The 19,433-nt window shown below is 35.4% G+C and overlaps 1 protein-coding gene across 2 annotated transcripts in view; it reads left to right on the plus strand.

Annotated features, from left to right (window-relative positions):
- Positions 1–19,433, plus strand: part of LOC129002700 (noggin-like) — a 34,533-nt gene that overhangs the window by 9,943 nt on the left and 5,157 nt on the right. The window contains exon 1 of one of the 2 annotated variants that reach the window (XM_054430698.1): positions 2,715–2,885. The exons of the other annotated variant lie outside the window; for it this stretch is intronic. The gene's annotated coding sequence lies outside the window, so the exon portion shown is untranslated. Of the gene's footprint in view, positions 1–2,714; positions 2,886–19,433 lie in introns of those variants that run through there. 2 annotated transcript variants of the gene reach the window in all.

The following is a 19,433-nucleotide window of genomic DNA, read 5'->3' on the forward strand; positions in this document are numbered from 1 at the left end:
TGCGCGTTCGATGATGAAAACGTAGTTGGATCGAACTTAAGAAAGTTCAGGAGTTTTTTGATGGTTCATAATTGGATCTAGTTGTCTTTGGTCCTTTTCTTCATTCGATTTCTGTCCACAACATCCATTGTCCCTTCAAGGAACGTTTCTCCCATTGAAGTTTGTTGAGCTTTTGGTAGAAACGCGTTTACATCTTTCCAACGACACCAACCAAATAAAGATAAATAAGAATGGTTTAACTAATAAAACCAAACACTTGAGTACAAATTCTATGAGGCCTTGACTTAAATAATTGTATTCCAAGCCAATAATTTAGTACTATAGAGTTCTTCTCAGACGTTAACCAAGCAAAATTTTAACAGTTTATACGGCATTGTCAATTCTGTTTCTTTAAAATTCTGTTACTGCTCCAGTTACTGAGACATCCACCTTACTGAGAAACAGAAAACTGATACATTAAATGAAGGAACAACTGAAACTTGAGATCCATCCGTTTCAGTGCACCCACGACTAGTTTTCTCAAAAGTTTAACTGCGTTTAGGAGTAAAAAATTGTAACAGTTGTATCGAGACAGTTTCATAAAATTTAGGTGGTCAGCTAGAATTGGGGGGCATTTCTCGCATGAACAGAAATAATATGTCATTGGATAAATTTTTAAGACAAAGAAGCCATTCAAAAGAGTGTCTCAAGGATTTAGATGAGATTGGTATTCATACAACTGTACAGTACTGTACTTCGTTCGTTATGGCAATGGGGTAGTACCACGTAATGTTACTGTAAAAAAAAATCCCAGCAAGAACTCTAATCACATAGCGTTATTACTTTTTTATTGAGACACAAAGATGTACAGAGACAGTTCTTTGACTATCTTCCTTTATTCTTAGCCAACTGAAAGTTGGCTTCGAACAACCTACACCATCCAAACAGCCAAATAAAAAAACCATTTGAGTTGATCTTTCAACTATATGAAAATGTAAAATTGTTGTAAAAGCATAATACTACTGATACTATCTCAAAGCTGAAACATATGGTCTTTGTCGAAATTTGAATTCAGGATCCACACCAGAAAGCCCTAATCATCAATTCAATCCAGATCATTATTTTCTCTTTCAATTAGTTCAGTGCTGAATTAAAATTGCATTCAAAAAAATAATACAACACTTAATCCCCTCGATATTCTTGTTGAAAGACCCTGCTCATCAAGAAGTCCAGGATTAAGCTGTGATGATTTTATTATAAACAAGTTCTTGTCGAGGATGAACGACCTGATGCCCTCTGCTGCTCCTTTGTTCGTTTTTCTGCGCTGAGCCGTGACCGATGCAAGGGGCTCCTGGACCAAAAAGCACAGATTGTGGGTAATTTGACGTGAGAGCTCAAGGACCTGGGCTGGGAACCCAGGAGGAGGGACTTTCTATCACTTATACCTTTCTTATTGTTAAGCTTGAATAGAAAATTCCTTCGGTGCAGTCGCTTGAGGATTTCCTGCTGTCTTGAAGGGGAACTTTCCACTAGACTCGTGATCTCAATTATAGTTTAAGATGAAAGTACTTGGGGCTTGGTACGCATCAGATAAAAGAGGAGGGCATTTACAATGCAACAGGAAGAATTTTTGGGAGCGAAATTACGAGAATTTACTGTACAGGAAAGTAATTTAAAGGAAAACGAAGAGAGTCGGCATGCAAGTATTTTGTAAAGATGAAGATCAAGCTTGCCTGATTTATTGAAATCGCACATGAATCACATGCAGTGCCACTCCCCAGAAGGCAATTTCATGTTGAAGGGTGATCGATTATGATTAAAAAAGTGAAATTTTGTGCAAGAAATTGTCATGGGACATCATCATTTAATAAATTAAAATCAATACTTAGAGAGTTTTTTCCTCTAGAATTCCCAATAAAAACGTGAATTATAAACTGTTTATTCTGTCCGAAGATAATCTCTACGAAGTATTGCCTTTGTATTCCAAAGTAGACAATCCATCTTTAAGAACCTGCTAGAGCCAATATTTTCATTAAAATGGGACATAGAATAAACCGATCACAGAAAATGTAAAAATTCATCTTTTACATATCTACATCTTCTGTCCGTTGATAAATTGACGTTACTTTAAATATATCACTGAAAGTTATAGTTGTCTGTAATTGGTGTTTTCAGTGTGACTTGGTTAAAAAAGTTGGTGGACAGGGATGAAATGAAAAATCACCAGTTGTCACAGATAAGTAAATAAGTAATATACTATTTCACTGTATAGTAGCACACACCATCGATGGTTGGATTTCCTACCTTCATTTTCATTCTAAAACTTGAACATAAGACTTGAAAGATCACCTGTTCAATCCGGTGAAAATTCAGCTGCTCTTTATTGATTTAAAATCGAGCTTTCGGCCTTTCAATAAATTTCCCTTTTCATTTACATTCTTAAACAGACACTAACAAAAAGGGAATATGATGTATGATTGTAGACGAAGATACGCAGAACAGAACCCCATCAAAATGCACTTTAAACACCAGCCATGATGAAAAACCTCCATCATCTTCAACTCCAAAACCTTCAAATTGAGGGTTTACAAGGTATTTAGATAGTTCTGCAAGAAGAATCGCTCGTAAACATTAGTGGACCTAGAACAGCGCCCTGAGGAACCCCTCTAGACGCCCCCCTCCACCACTTCACCGCCAGACACTCCGTCGCCGTCTCAGAGGTGCCACGCTGTCTGGGCCCACACTAACATGGCCGACCCCGCCATAATCACTAGTTTTGCCGCGTAATTGTGTACCTTGCCACTAATCACCGATGACTCACCTGCCACGATCTCGACCTGTGCGATTGTGGATTTTGTTGTGATTTGTGATAATTTAAAGTGTTTACTGTGAGGAAGGAATTTGAGGTAAGTTCTGTGGATTTATATGTATATTGTTTTTGTTTAGAGTTTTATGTAGTTTTTTTGGGATTTTATTTACAATTAACAATGGTTATTGTTTGATTTATCGACTTAATAAGCAAATATTTTTCAATGCTGGATATTTTACTTTTATCTTTTATCTATCTAATTTTTATTTATGTTTTATAAAAAGTTCTAAGTGGTTTGTCTTCTTCAAATGTCATTTATATTCGGTTTCTTTTTGTTCTCTTTTATCCATTAGTGGGAAATATGTTTATGGTGGACATTTTAACGATAACACTGTTGATGATCATAAATTTGATTGGCTTGTTTTGTGTTTCCAGCTTTTTAATGTTTTTTCGTTCATTTATAATATTATGAACTACATTACTTTACATATTATGTAAAGTACATATTATGTAAAGTAGTAGCTGACGAGTTATTTTTATTAAGTTTTTAGCTCTATGTTAACATGAATTGATATGGATTATGACTATCTACGGATGGACCTTTAAAAACAATGTTACGAGCTGGTGTCCATACTTTTATAGTTTGAATATTTAAAAACAATCAAACGTACCCAAAAAATATATTACGTCAGTGTTCTCTTAAATTTTTGACAAATTTCAAATACACTTCCCCGATCAAAAACGTTCTTTTTTATCGCAATTAGAAGAAAATATATCAATATATATCAACAGTTTCCTTGCACAGTACATTGTTAACATAATAACAAAAACTGTATTTTGAAAATAATTTTATTTATGTTTTGTTCCCTACTGTAAGCGTGGTGTTTTATTGTAAAATACAAACCCCAGTATGTATCCCTGTATATATACTATGAAGCATTGCGAATAACACATGTCTACCAACTGGATTGTTTCTGTAATCATCTTTCACATTTTATGATTTCATCCCAAGCTTAATTTTAGTTTCAGGCTTAATATCCCAATTAATTTACTTTAAACAGTCATCAAATTGGTTTGATTTGTACCTGTATACCGTGCAGTCAAGACTTATAATCACTTAACATATTCTGGCCATTTGTGCATATTAGCTTAATCTATTGAAAATCACGTATTGACACAATTTAAGTTTACATCACATAATCTTTTACAGAGAAAATATTTAATATCCAATACGAATATCAAATAAAAAGTAAACTGGACGAATAATGAAATGAAAGCTCTAATACTTCCGTGCTGTCATTTTCCTCCGTATGTTTGATCTTGTATGTTATAACAAAACTGAACAAACTAAAATCCAGAAATATGCATATAGTGATATAGACGTAACAGAACAATTAGTTAGGACTGTTTCTGATTCATAACTTAGACAAATTCTAAGTTCATCCCTAATAAACACAATAGGTGAGAACAATTAATTACTATTAATTTGTTATGAGTTCTTATTTGCGAACAGTACAGATGTAAACAAACTCCCAATCACCATGACAAACACGCACTATTGGGTGCAATACACACAAAGTCGTTATAGACTAATTCTGGATTGTTAAAACTGGGAATTCGTAGACCAATTCATACCCAATAAACCTTTAAAGGTGTCTAGGAAAAAAATTACCTGAAGATCAGTTATGGACTAGTATTTTTGATTCTTATTTTTGAATGGTGCAGTCATATACAAATTCTAGTCTCCCGTAAAGGCAAGCCGGGTCTTAATATTCATGAAGCCGTCATGGATTTCAGGGCTGATTTGGACGTATTCATAGCAAAGATTTTTACTCAGTATCTTTATGATAGTTTAAAACTGGAACTAGCGGATTTATCATTGGGCTTTTCATAAATGGTAGATAAGGTACAGCTGATCATAGTCATTAACAATGCACACAGATGACCAAAATACATTTTTAAATCAGCTTGAATTTATATTCCGTTTAAAATACGTAATTAGATGTCGTTGCTGTCCCAGAAATGATTTCTAATAAACTCTCAGTGTATCCAAGAAAATAAGTTACCTACAGATATGTTGTATTATGAAAATATCTTTGGATTCTCATTTTGTAACAGTACGAAGTACACAAATTCCTAGTCGCCAGTAACGGCAGGCTCGCCAGGTCGCATGAAGCCGGCCCGCCGCGCGGTCATGCATTAATGCAAGCAGTTTTTCGCGCCAACCAACTTTTTGTGCTCGTGTTTTATGTCGGTGTTGCCGGCCCAGCTGTAAATTGTCTTGTAAGGACCAATTTAAAATTCCCTCCTCCGCATTTCGATTCCCCTCCTCCCCGAATGGTCAGCCAAAAACACAGCGGCTTCTTTGATTGCAACTTTTCGATTTGTGGACAATGTTTCATCGGCTACTGAATTGGGAGTTTATCTCGTGCGATTATCAAATTTATTTTCAAATGAGTTAGGAATAAATGTACAATGAAGAATTGGGTAAGCAGTGTTATATATTTATGTTGTTTTGTTTTTGATAAAAGTTTGTTCTGTGAGATTGTAATTTGTTGAGTCTAGGGAGTCATGCAGAATGATAAATCTTGTGTTAGAGTTTTTATACCAATAGGCAATTCTAAATAATTCTGAATTCTAAAAAAGTAAATATATGAGGGTGTGAAGAGATTGTCCCCTACATTTTCTCCCAATAAATTGCACAAAAAAGAGAATGAAATTAAAATCATCTAGGTATAATTCTTAGGTTTCTTTATTATGTTAATTAATATTGTTGTAAATAAGCCAGTGTTTTTTTTTTCTTCTTAGTCAGTCTGACACGTGGGATATTTAGTTTTAATAGAATATTATATCAATTTCTTTTTATTGTGTTTGTGCATTGTAATTTTAATTATTGTAATACTTGTATTACTGGGAGAAAATAAATATTCTTATTCTTATTCTTATTCTGATTCTGATTGTCACTATTAACTAAAGAGCTAATCATCCAATCGTTCATTTATTGAATTAATAATCAAACATTACAAATTCAATTAATAAATTTATTAACAGTCGTAAATTCGAAGAACCCAATAAGCCGCGCATTGTTGGAGAACATACGGTAGGTTAAATTAACACATTCAAATCACACAAAAACATTGTTTATAACTCATCAGTGTGTTAATTGCTCTCCTGTAGTACAATGGTGTATGAAGAATTAAGTCAAAACATGTAAAAATTTAAATTTAAATAGACTTGAAATATAATTCCACATTCCGCTTCTACTTTTATAACAAAAATCGTCAGATATTTAATACATGCTCAACTTGGCAATGATTAAATTCTAATACATACAGAAATATGTAAAATAAACAAAATCAACTTTGAAAGAAGGATTTAAGTTCGACCAACAAATTTTAATTTTCAGACAACCGGGACTGGAATAATGATTTGTCCATAGCCGGTAACGAACGACATCTTTCAAATTCCAAAAAGGTTGGTATTTCCGCCGCAGACCTTCTTTTAAGGTGAAGCCTCATCAGGACAAGAATATCTCCCAAAAAATCTTCAGAAAAAGTTACACAGTCATCTTTTGTGTAGTATATTTTAATGTTACATGTTGTATCCTTATATTATTCTGTGGTTCGAATGATTAACGTATTCAGGTCTCCGTCCAATTTCAAACCCATTTTCGAAATTTCATTCAGTTTCAGTTTGAAATGAATTATTTGTTGAAATATTTACAAATATAGGATACAATTTTATTAAGTAGATAAAATTTCTGGGAAAATAACTGTAGTTAAATGATAAAAATTGACATTGGATATTGTAGTAAATCCCAACTACATTGACTGTTCATCTATTTTGATGTTCGCACTACTTACAACTTCGTGTATAAGAAAGACAATGTATTTACAAAAACACACTCTATTGGTGGCTGACTTGAACTATGTTATTTTAATCCTAGAACACAACTAACACAACCAACTAACAACACAACTAACTACAACTAACAACTACAACTAATTACAGTAGGTACTAAACGAAATTTCCCCTTGATAATAGTTCAAATTAATGTTGTTTGTCATACTATTCTCTATTTTTTAAACCACTTGATGGACACGTTGAATTGGGCGAATTTGATAGAGTAGGTTTATATGAGGTTCCTAATATTACAAAAAGATTTCCTTGAATCAACCACACTAGCCACTTATCAAGGAGAGCTTGTATACTCCCATATAGTTCATTTTTCTTTCACTTCGTGATTTTTGTAATATAATATTGTCACTGTGTACCGATGTGGACAAAACATTAGGCTAACTACTATGCAGTGAAGATTAACTCTATCCAGATTTCTATCGCTTCACTTTCACACTCACCGAAGTTGATTTATATTATTTACACCTACACAACGTCTTCGTCTACATATCTTTGAATGAATTTCCAACCAGATACATGAATTAAGTTAAAATAAGCCAAAGTAATTAATTAGTTAAGTTACTACCAAGCATCTTACTCTGAACATGCCCCATACTAAAACTGAAAGCATATTCATTGTTCTTCAATTCTCACGGAATTAAAAGACTCACTTGCAATATGTAATAGCTTTAGACCAACTCTATATTTAAATAATTTCGAAAAATATCTCTCAATACGTTAATGGATGCTTAGGTCGTTTTTAAGTACTGAGAACAGGATAGTTAAGATTAACACCTAAAGTAGTGACATTAAATTACCAGTGGTACATTTCTGGTGTCTTCAACATAACACTAAGGTTAGTGTATGAATACTTAAGGTATGAGCTCTTAAATGATATTACTATCGGTATATTGGTGTCATAACTTACAACAAGGTTTAACTCACCCTCATAGCCCTGAGGAGGTGTTAAATAAATTTATGGTGGTTGTAAAATTAGGAGCCCCTGCTGTAAAGTTCAAAACTAATTTATGAAGGTTCCCATTTTTTGTCGGTAAGCATCTCATTGGCGCCGCCAAAGACCTGTGTCATACTATTTAGTAACGGTTGGCCTTTTAGGAATTCGACTAGGTAAAATTAAGAAAAATTTAAATTAACATATTTCTTATTTTACTGTCTTTATTTTACTATACAGCAAAATGCTATTTGAGAAAAAAATATGTACAATAGATGTTGAATTATGCCATAGTTATATCCTTAGCCAGCTAATATATATTCTTAGACCATAGAAGACTTTTTGATGATAGTTTAAACTTATTCAATGATTTATATCATTGAACTTAACAGTGTTATTACGCTACTTGAAATTATGATTGGTTGATTATAATATATTTATTAAATGAAAATACTCCTTATAAATTAATATTTTATGTGGGTAAAAACCAGGACTTTTAAATAATCCAGACATCCCATATAAATAGAGTGATGAAGTCACTTATTTTATTCAAGATAATACAGCATCTTATTGTGGTGCGCCTCGATTACAGACAGATACACTACTTGTTGGAAGGCATGCATGACATTTCCTTGTTTAAGTTGGACTAGATACATTTGACTTCGTAAAAATAAGACTGATATTTGAAGAGACAAAAATCCATATCAGATTTAATTATAATGTGACACCGACCCATCAACTAATTTAAGGCGAAAAAACAGAGTGACATGTGCAATGTTAAATAGAGTGATATATGGGTGTTAAAAAGAGTGAAATATGCAATGTTAAATAGATTAAATGATAGATTTGTCACTGACTAAGATCATCAGCTACTTTATCCAGTACAATGTATTAAAAGCCCAATGATCATGGACAGCTGGGTCCAGGTTAACCACCAAAAAGCCACTGGCTTTTCTCAGAATCGAACCTACAACCTTTTGAAGGTGGGCAATACATCTTTCAGATACCCAACTATATTGTTATTGACTTTTGAGAGTGATTGAGCTGATGGATAAGCTATATTCAGCTATACTTAAGTTGCTATTTGCGGATTAGATGTTAAAGCCTAGGTTTGATTTTTGTAGCGACAAGATTAATGTATCAGCAAACGTTTTGGGTTATTTTATCATTCACTGTTAACAATTAACTGTTAATACTTAAGTAGAACCTATATGGACAAGCTGTCACCCAAATCTGACATAAAAACTAACGTACGTTATAGATGAACGAATAAGCCAGTCAAAAAGTGCCCTAGGTTCTAAAACAATTCTATTTCCTACCTTATTTTTGGTCACCGAGATAGTTGATGGTCTGGTTAAGGTTACGTATGTAATAAAAGATACATCAGCTTACAATAAGTCGTTCTATCAGTTTGACTTGGTTAAGAAGTCTACATTTTCGATAGGAATTAATATTTAACGTCAACGTAATATTTCGGTGGATCAATTCAACAACGTCCATTTTTATTTAAAAGTGGCAAAACGTTACGGAAATGGAAAGTCTACCTCTATATTTTATCGAAGAGTTGACAATACCCACTTAGCCACAGCCAATTTAACTATTGGATTTATAACACTATATTCAATGCTTCAACCTCTGATGGGTAACTGATTCCATGTCTACAACTTACAACTTTTAAATAAAAGCCGAACAGTGTTTTCGCCCCTGTGTGGTCTCCCTTACGCATGTCCGGTTTCATTCACGTCCCGCTTATTTGTTCGACTGTTTCATTCATGTTGTTCATTGTTACATTGTTGGTGTTTCATGAATGAGCCGGGCGTCCACCTGAAGGTACAAAGGTGTGAACGTGTCCGCTAACTGACAGCTGGGATTGTACCAAGATAGATGACGAGGGAACAATACAGACACCTTTGAGGAATGTGTGAACGACTGAGGCTAATTGCTTGTTGTTACTCACAGATTGGATCCTTGAAAGATAGTTGTTTAGTTTTTGCATTCGTGTTAGTTATTCAAGTTGTATGAATATCTTTTGCACCACCTGGCAGAATGATCAACCTATTGCTCAGAGAGTTTTACTCGATTGATGTTGTTCGTTGTTCTGTTAAGCTTGAGATGCTGAGAATTAAAACGGAAAAAACTTATTAGTTCAGTGATTTTTGTGTCTTTTAAGAGACAGATGAGTTAGGTAAATTTAAAATATCTATTGTTTTTCTTTTGCATACAATATATTAAGTTATGTTCAAATTTACCCTTTTCCTCTGGACATTTAATACATCCCACTATCTCCAATGTATTTGTAACAAAATCCCAAGATAATAAAGGCACAAATACTTAACTTAAAAAAAGAAACAAACATACTTGATTTGACCCAATATTGAATCATTCGAATCTCGTACCTCAAGAGACGGAATTATGCAATATCGCATTCCTGACTATTGCACACCACAGTGCTATGCATATGCGAGGGTTAATCTGTTAATTATAATAGATAATAGGCGCATTCTCAGGTGTATGAGAATTGGCAAGATGGCATTAGATTGGCGTGCACCTTAAGAGCTACTTTGCAAATTAAATTGTAATCAATACTCGAGCATAATGTATTTGGACAAATGTTTCCTATAACTGTATTCCGTGGTTTTCAAGTAGCCTACATTATCCTATGAGACATACGTTTCAAGAGGGGTTTCATAATATCATGTTATGGATGTTATCGGCAAAAAACCCGTTTTAAAGATCTGTGCCTCATTTTTATTTGAGTGTGGTCCATTCAATCCGAATACCCTTCAGATAATGGCTTCATTCAGATAAATTTATGAATGGCCGACTTTTAATGAGTAAAGAGTATACGGCCCAAGGCTATCCCAAGTCTGGCAAAGATATCAGGTTGTTGACGTCTTGTTATCAGTCTAAATTAGCTTTTCTGATCTCTCACGTAAACAGAGATTTTACAAAACAGTTCTTGCGTTTACTACGACTGTAAACCCCATATCATTGTGAAACATTGACACAAACTGCATGTTACTGAAGCGGTTTTCTTTATAAGTATAACTTTAAAACCCAAAAGTACGTAACTAGTAATTTAGGATAAACGTGAATTTATTGGGAAGAGAGATGACTATTAAGCCATACATTATATCTATCCGTCTCTAACCATCCATCCCTATAATCACTCATAGGTCTATTTTGGGATCGATAAAAACTCACTTTTTCAATTTTTCCCAGTGTAGTACATAACCTTTTAACTATTGACACAATTGAATACACGGACTTTTTTACAAAGTCAAGCTGATGGAACCAATTATTGTGAGCTATAGCAAGGGTTATGATCCATCAACTATGTCAGCAAAAATAATGTAAAAAGTAGAATTTTTGACACTAGCGCGTTCTGTGACTGATCACACACCCATATCTTTTATGTACAGTTGGTGATAGCTGGTCCATATAGATGGGATGTCAACTTCAGTCAATATTACAATTCAACACCAAAGCATTAGTAACCCTCTCTGTAAAGGAATTTCTTGTTACTTTCCAACGTAAACCTGCTGTTGATAAATCATGATTAATAAATAAATATCCCAGTAACAAATGTCAACTGGGTCCACAATATAACTCTTTATCAGAATCAAAATGACAACTTTGAATGAGTAGAGAGTAATCTAATATATCTCCTCTCCTCTCCATCTATTGCTAATTTTATACTTGGAATAAATCTTAGGCTTGTGGTACTAACCACAGAGAACTAAACATGATATTAAAGCTTAACATCTTCGATTACACAAAGTCTTTCTAAAATAAATCCAAGCTGATCACTTGAGGTGTAGTCTTCGATTAAGTTAAGTTTTGCCAGAATTAATCAAATTTGGTGGAATGAATCAAATTAGTTTTGTGTTGTTTGGTTGGAATACTGGTATGCGACAAAGTAAAAAGTGTGTGGCAAAGTAAGTAAATACAGCAATTAGCAGTTTTTGCACTTTAATCAGTGCAAGGAAGCCCACTTTGTCGGGTGACAGTAGGAAAACATTTTTGTTTGCATGGAACCCACCCCACAAACCCAGATCCCATTTTGTAGGAAAGAATCCATCTCTCTACCGAAGATTGAAGTCCAGGCACTACCACTATTATAGGAACACTAGAATAGCTCCATCCCCTAAAGTGAATCAAACCCACCATCGTCTCTAGTATACTACATTACTCTTTCACACTCATTACTAAAAGACCGAAGGAATTTCGTAGGTTAAAGATCCTTCCACTCAGTCCAGATATAATCTGTCTTATCGCTCTAATCACCCACTAAACTCGTCCTCCGCGTAGTGACCGGACTTATCTTCATCTGGGCGGTATTCAGGTCCGCCCTCGCCAGTCGCCAAGCCGCCCAACCGCTCAGCCGCCCAACAGCCTCGTGCCGTTTTATAGGCACCTCTCGCCACTTCACTCGGGTACATTACCAATAAATCAGTTGAACATAGAACGGTGGGTTGCGAACCTTTGCGAAATGTTCGGTGGGGAAGTAACACTAGAATGGCTTGAGAAAGGTAATGGGTTGGGGTGGTGGAAGCTTTTCACTGGATATTCGTTCTTTGGATTTGTTAAAAGGGGTTGTTAGTAGTCGATTCTCGAAATAAGTAATTGTGTATTTTCTAATGAGTATGATGTCAAAGAGTGTTTTGGGTGCCTCTTGTTTTTTCAAGAGATACAATGAATAGAGAGATAAAATTAAGAACTATTTCTTCGTCGAATAATCTGAAAAACCTTGGATAGGTTGTATCACTAAGACCTAGAGGGGTTTACCTGGTTATGTAGCCGATTGGAAATTAATAAATGCATAGCCGATTCAGGGGGATTAGTCAGGACTCGCAAAAATAATATGAAACTCGTGACTAGGTAGAATTAAAACACTCTTTAGACGCAGAGAATTTTAACGGCTAGGCAGATGAATAAAAATTGAGGATTACTGTACTATACAGTAGTAGAATATCTAGAGATTTGTCAGGACACGGCGAGAATACTCTTCAAATCCTAAATAAGTTGCTCATGTAGAGTTAGAAGATTTGTCCTGATCAATTAGCTGAGTGGACATAAGAATTTTCTACCATAGAAGATCCAGGGAGTTTTTGGGACTCGGTAATAATCTTAGAATCTTACGATGATTAGATTTTTTACTAGAACATTAGTATTTTAAAAGTCTTACTCTCTGACTAGACCTTCTGGATGATAAACCAGAGGCTCTAACGAAGGCTTGAGTCCCGATCCAAAAGCACCTACGGATACATGCTTAACACTTAAGAGCCCGTCACAGTTCATGGCCATAAGGTCTTTAACAATCCCTAAGGAATCAGCTCAACTTCTTCATTAACAAAGCTAAAAAGTAAACACTTCTTGTCACTATATATTTTCTATTTCTTCGTGGTGCGGAATACGCTTAGAAGCTTCCACACATAATAGAAAGCTAATACCGACTAGACTAGCGAACAATTTAGGCTGAATGATCATTAATTTTATTCAGATACCCGAATCATGTCAGATATCTGGTGACAATCTTTGAATAACCCCCTACAGATACATCATTTTAATCTCTCTGGGCCGTTACAAGTCTCGATAATTTAACTTTTAACAAGCGTGATAAAGCAATACACTCGTCTTCGTCAGCATAAAGCAATGCCAAGCACTTATCATCACCCACCTATTACATCTTTTATTCCTACATGGCTCAACAAACGCCTAGAAATCTCTACTTTTGTAGTAGGCTATTCAAAGTCAATAGTGACTAGACCACCTTGATATGGATCACTATTCAAAATCCCCAGTTTACTAAAGCCACATTCTTTAAAGAAACCTACAAATGCATAACTCTAGACCACATCTTTGTATCACATCATTTCTTCCAATTTCACGAAAACAACTTACCGTACTCCTACCACCTGCCAGAGACTTGCGCAGTAAATACTGAGAATTATTCGAGTCTCAACAGATTCAGCCGTGATTAGATTCATGAGACGTGTAAACTATCCCGTCCCCAACATCTTGCAGCCCACAACCCTACATAAAATAAAACGGCCACCCCACTCAACTCCAAAATAGCAGCATCGTCGCGGATCTGCAATGTCTGCTGGTTACGAGAAAGGCAAGTTCATATCGCCAAGACGCATCTTAATTGGGAGTTCACAAAGGAAGCTCTGGGTGCGGAGGAGTTCAATCTTTGACTTCAGCTACACTACCGTGGTGTGTACAATTTATTGGACCTTGTTGAATAGATAAAAGATAGTTATGGATTCCCTGGCCATCAGATGAAGACAGTTTGAGGTTTGTTTATGCTCGGTAACGATGACGATGCACTATTAATTTCTTGATATGTTACCAGGTCTGAGAGTATTTTTTACTGTATTCCCGCGTTTCAGTTATAAGTAAAAAATTACCGATATAAAGTAAAACGAGGCAACCAGTAGGCAAATTGAGCATTTTAATAGGGTGATTATGTTTGTTTAAGACTTTTTTAGGTGATTGAAACAACTAATTTATAAAAATGTGTTAGTTTTAGAAATATGCCATAAAGAGGAATTTACTTACCTCTGTCGGGCTACAATAATAAAAAAATCCTTTTTAAAATCCGTTCTCATAAACTAATTCGTCTTTTGTTTACAATCTAAAAACATTCAACCATTGGCGTTGGAATAATAGTCAAAGATTCAACTGAAGGATCAGCTGTTAAATTACAACTAGTGCACCCGTTGCTCGAATTCGGGCAATGAAAAGTATTACAGGCGTTATTTCAAAACGAATAACAGTCATAATTTCCGATGACTTAAAAGAGTCAGCTCAAATAATCAATCACTCCACTCCAGTTATCAAAACTGAAAACGAACTCACTCTGAAAACGGACGCTCTTGTGTGTATCATGTCTCAACTATGAACTATTATGCAATTAATTAATTAATACAAATTATTCGTCCGTTTAAATAAATAAAATATTTTCTTCATAAGAAATACATTTGGATTATTAAGGCCTGTGGGGCTAAGCCCATAGACTTTTATCACAGAAATTGGTGAAAGGGGGCGTATACACAAAAAATACATAACTTTGACACATAATTTGTAAAAATCTGTCCATTATTAACGTAGGATTAGTGTATAGTAAAAATCGCCTTCACGTATTATATAAAAGGGTTGACATAACCGTTACAAAAAACTTGGTCGGCAATGGATCGTTGAAAGCAAACTCTAAAAATAAATCAACCGCTAGAGGGGCAAAGCCCTAAAGGATATTATCTTTTTCGTTACTATTCGTCATTTTGAAGGATAATAAGTTTAAAATGGCGAAAAAGTTTATAAAATGTGTTAAAACGGCTGGAAAAGGGATGCACCAGAGAAACCCCTTACTGTATCAAGGGCATAAAATATGTTCAAAGTTCTAAAGAATTAGTTAACACAGTTTGCAACATAATGACAATGGAACCACTTTCACTTAAAAATTACCGTGTAATATAATTAAATCAAATAATATACGAGTGCAGCAGAAGACGGACTGCAGTCCAAATTAAGACAGGGCAGAAGCTGAAACGTTTGCGAAAGGTGCAGTGGCTGTTGGCGCCACGAACTGTTTGTAAATCCAGAAGTGATTAAAATAACTGACTTCAACAACCGCAAAGTTACAGAAACCAGACGGCGCAGTTCAGCACTTCAACCAGAAAATAAACATCGGTAATTTGTATTGAACTTGACAAGAATACACTGGGTTTATCAACAAAACTTCCACTTGTACAGCTTTAAGCGTATGTAAGAAAGTTACAATAATCTAATTTTTATTTTACGTTTGGAACAGTATTTTAGTAATGCGCCTTTTTGTGGTTTGATCAATCTACAATTTATTAATTCAAGGACTTGCTATAAACTCAAATAGAATGTCTTCTTCGTGGTCTATATCTACAGACAAAGGTATTGAGCACATTTTTACTGAATTGAAATGGTAACTTTGCATGGGTATGGCTACCAAGTCCGAACAATCTCAGAACAAAAGAAAGGCTGGTAGGTAAGATGTGTTGTGTAGTTTCGTTACTGGTGGAGATTAATAAATACCTCATTCGTCGTGAGGATGTATTACTCAACAATGAAGGACGGCTGGGGTCAGTAACGGACCGTACAAAACCTCTGACTCCTCAGGATCGAACTGGGAACCATTCAGCTTCGCACTATTTGTTCATCCTTCCCTTCCAACACGAAAGATGATACATGTGTAAGAAACAGTAGGAGGAGTATTCACTCCTGATGTAAATTAGTAGTCATTTATGATATGAATCCTGACGCACTGCCCTTCATCATTGGACTTGGAATTAGTAATAAAGCTACTTAAACTAGGTAACATCATTCAATTTCACTTCTATTAGAATTAATTAATCCTTAATTCGCAAGTTTACGCCAAATAGTGACGCTCTCTTTTTGCAACATCATTTAAGTAAAGTAAAGTGTAAACAAACAAATGCAGAAAAGCTGCAGAAGCTCATTATGCAGCTGTTGATGGTGAGTCAGAGTTGGGCATTATCATGGGAATCGCCCTGATGACCTCGGTAGCACCAAAGTTGCTCTCTGATGACCGCACAAATTCTATATGTTAATGAACAAAATGTTGTTCCATGCTGTAGTTTTCATCTTGATTTATGTGTCTTGAGTGTGGTTGATACTCAACTAATCTATTGAAATGTTTTACGTTTTTCTGAGTCCTTCTAGTTCACAAAAGCTTCATACTTGATCGCGTGTTCTTCTAAAATACGCTACTTACATTCTCATTGATAATTATAACAAAACAATTTTCAAATAGAATATGCTGATCTTGCTGATCTCATTGCTGCCCACGAATAGTTCCTAGTGACTACCAGTGATACTTTCAGCATCAGACATAGTAAGACTCTCCTTCCAGAGACATTCTAAGTCAAGTAGGTTCGATTAGCAAGTCGTAAGGCAGAATACTGAGCACTTCACTATATGGATAGTTCGGTGATCGAGCTCTAGCACAAAAGTCCAAAGTCTTTCAGGTACTAAGCCAGCAACATACCTGTAAACAAGTAAAATGCTAAAAAAACTGAATATGAAATACTACCTTTTCCTAAAATATCACTATTTCCACTTGTGGGTAACATTCCTTTCAAACGACTTGTAAACCTCCCTATCACGTAAAAAAAATAGATTGTAAGCCATTTTGGGACGTTTAAGAATCGAAGAAAACGCCAGTCTTCAAATGGAAACTGCTGCGTGTGAGAACCAGCTCTCAGTAGAATCTTGATAGAGGTGTGAATAATCAGTAGCTATTTGCATGGATTGATGGCAGCAATAAATCTCGAACACAGCATTCCAGAGCGGAGTTGCACTTGCCTCGGGAGTCGAGGGAGTCTGTGGGAGAGATGCGGGGATGGGAATTGTTCTGTGGGATTTGCTGATATCCATTTCAATGGATATGTATCAAATTTCACGTACCATAGGTGTTATCGTTAAAGTTTTGTATTTTTAGGGGAAAACAACAAGGGAAAATGTAAACAAAAACTCAATATCAAATCATAGAAGCGTTCTTAATTCATATAGCACAAAAATTCATTGGCCACAGACAAGAGACTTATGTTGGAACTTTGCATGTTGAGGACTCGTATTCTTTAGGGTAGGAAATAAAGTAAAACAACGAAAATGCCACATCATACCTTACTCCTGCGTTGCAAAGCACTTGAACAACTTGGATTTGAATCTTTAGAAAACCTATGGTATTTGTGAGAGAAATAAACTTGTCCATGTATCAAAGGAGGCTTGAATTACCAATGAAAGGGCCTCGTAACAATAGTTTGTTAACTAAGTAGCGTTTACTGGAAGATCGGTGATTGCACATAATTTTAAGTTTCTTAAATTTACTATGTTACACGAAATGTAAAGCGTAACCAAACAAAAGGGGCGTTAAAGAACAGCTATCTTCCATTTTGTAAATAATCTTGTGATGAGCATAATATAAAAAATTATGAGGAACGTGGGAAATTGTAGCAAATATTCAATTTCACAAACCCAATTACTTAACGTTGCTTTATATCAAGCTGATCTTGAAGGTTGAATGGAAGATTGAGTGAGATGAATTATGTATCTTTGTTTCTGACAAAGATGATTTTTTTTACTTAAACTTGACCAACTATTAAAAGCTAAACGATAAGAAAATGTTAGGTCGAATTTCACACTATCGTGATCCTACTGACTCTTCTGCACATCATACCAACAACCTTCAGATCATGGGAGTTCGACATAACCACCTACCTACCTACTCAGTTCACGTCCTAATGACTGTTCTTAAATGAGTCAATAATCGTACAAGAAATTGCAACATAAAGCTACAAATACCTATACACTGGTCCAAAGCGTGTGCATTGATACCTTATAGACTCCTGCGCTCTACAAGCTGAGGTTTGGTAGGGTCAGGGTCTAGGCTATAAATCCAGCCGCCGCCGCCCCTCCCACACCGGAGAAAGCCATCGAGGTCTGTAGGTGTAAGAACGGTTGTCGAGCTCATTTCGTTCAACTTTCCGAATCGAATCTTGTTTCCGTGCTCAAAACTGAAACAACTAACTTCAGTAGTTAAGTTTTGCTGTACAAAATATCCAACTTAATCTTACCTTGTATGTTTGATATTGTAATTTTTAAATCGTGAGTTGAAGTTATTGCTAATTTAGAAATTTGTTTCTTTTTCAGCATGATAAATTTACAACCCCATGAAAATGACATTTGAGTTCTAAATCGATCCAACTGGATTATTATACTAAATATACGCGTCTATCCCTCCAATCGAAAACAGCTACCAGAACGAACTCTCCCTAGAACCAACACTGACCAGAGTTCAGTGTTTGCAAAGTCGTGTGTTCAGAATTTCAAGTGTGTGTCTAGTGTCCACGCTCCTCTATTGACGCCTCCGTATCGCCTCTGCTCAATTTTCACATCCTTCTTCAATTTAGTCATCAGGTTGATGCCCTTAAGTTTGAATTTATTTATTTTTTATGATATATTAACAATGTTGATAAAAGCCGAGTTAGGATTGTAATATATCATACCAATTATGGGCAATGGATAAAGTGTTTAATCGATTGGAAGGTTCAAATTTGAAACTATTATAAATGTTTGTGACACCCTCAGTGAGTGATCGTGATTTTATGTTGGTATTTTGAATGGTTGGATAAACGTGGTTTATATGTTACACCAGTTACTCCATCTACTTATACTGACCGAGGAGCCTAAATGTACAGCTTAATAATTTGTCTTCTCACTCCTATATCACTGACTCTTTCACAAACTGTTATTCCATACATGAAGTTTCTCCCAAGGTACCTGTTGTTGTCCTCTGACTATCTGTTCTCACTACCATCAGACCCTGAAATTCTTCTCGCCTTCTCATTATATTTGTCACCAGTTCTTTCACGCCTTCCTGTTCCGCAGATGCTGATATTCCTTAGGCACCTATTGCTTCCAATGACACCCAACTTCACTGTCCAATAATCAACTCACGAGTTTCATGAAATCCTGCTTACGTTGTCATTCCATTAGTAAGGGTTCGTTTCGTACACGCCTTCGGGCTATGCAGATGCAGCTACTCCCTAGACACCTCTTTCATCCTCTGACACTTTACTTTTTTGCCAAATACTAAAATCTGAAACCCTTGTCATACTGCTCGCCTTACCATTCTATTAATTTGTGGATGGTACTTCTTCACACTTGGTACACTTCTTCACACCTTGTCGATTAGCAGATGCACCTAGTTGTTTCTGCTAAATAATCTGTTTCATTCAT

The sequence above is a fragment of the Macrosteles quadrilineatus genome, unplaced genomic scaffold (genome assembly GCF_028750875.1).
Source record: "Macrosteles quadrilineatus isolate MER2022 unplaced genomic scaffold, UCM_ALF_1.0 Scaffold_9__3_contigs__length_116548681, whole genome shotgun sequence".
Taxonomy (NCBI): Eukaryota; Metazoa; Arthropoda; class Insecta; order Hemiptera; family Cicadellidae; genus Macrosteles; species Macrosteles quadrilineatus.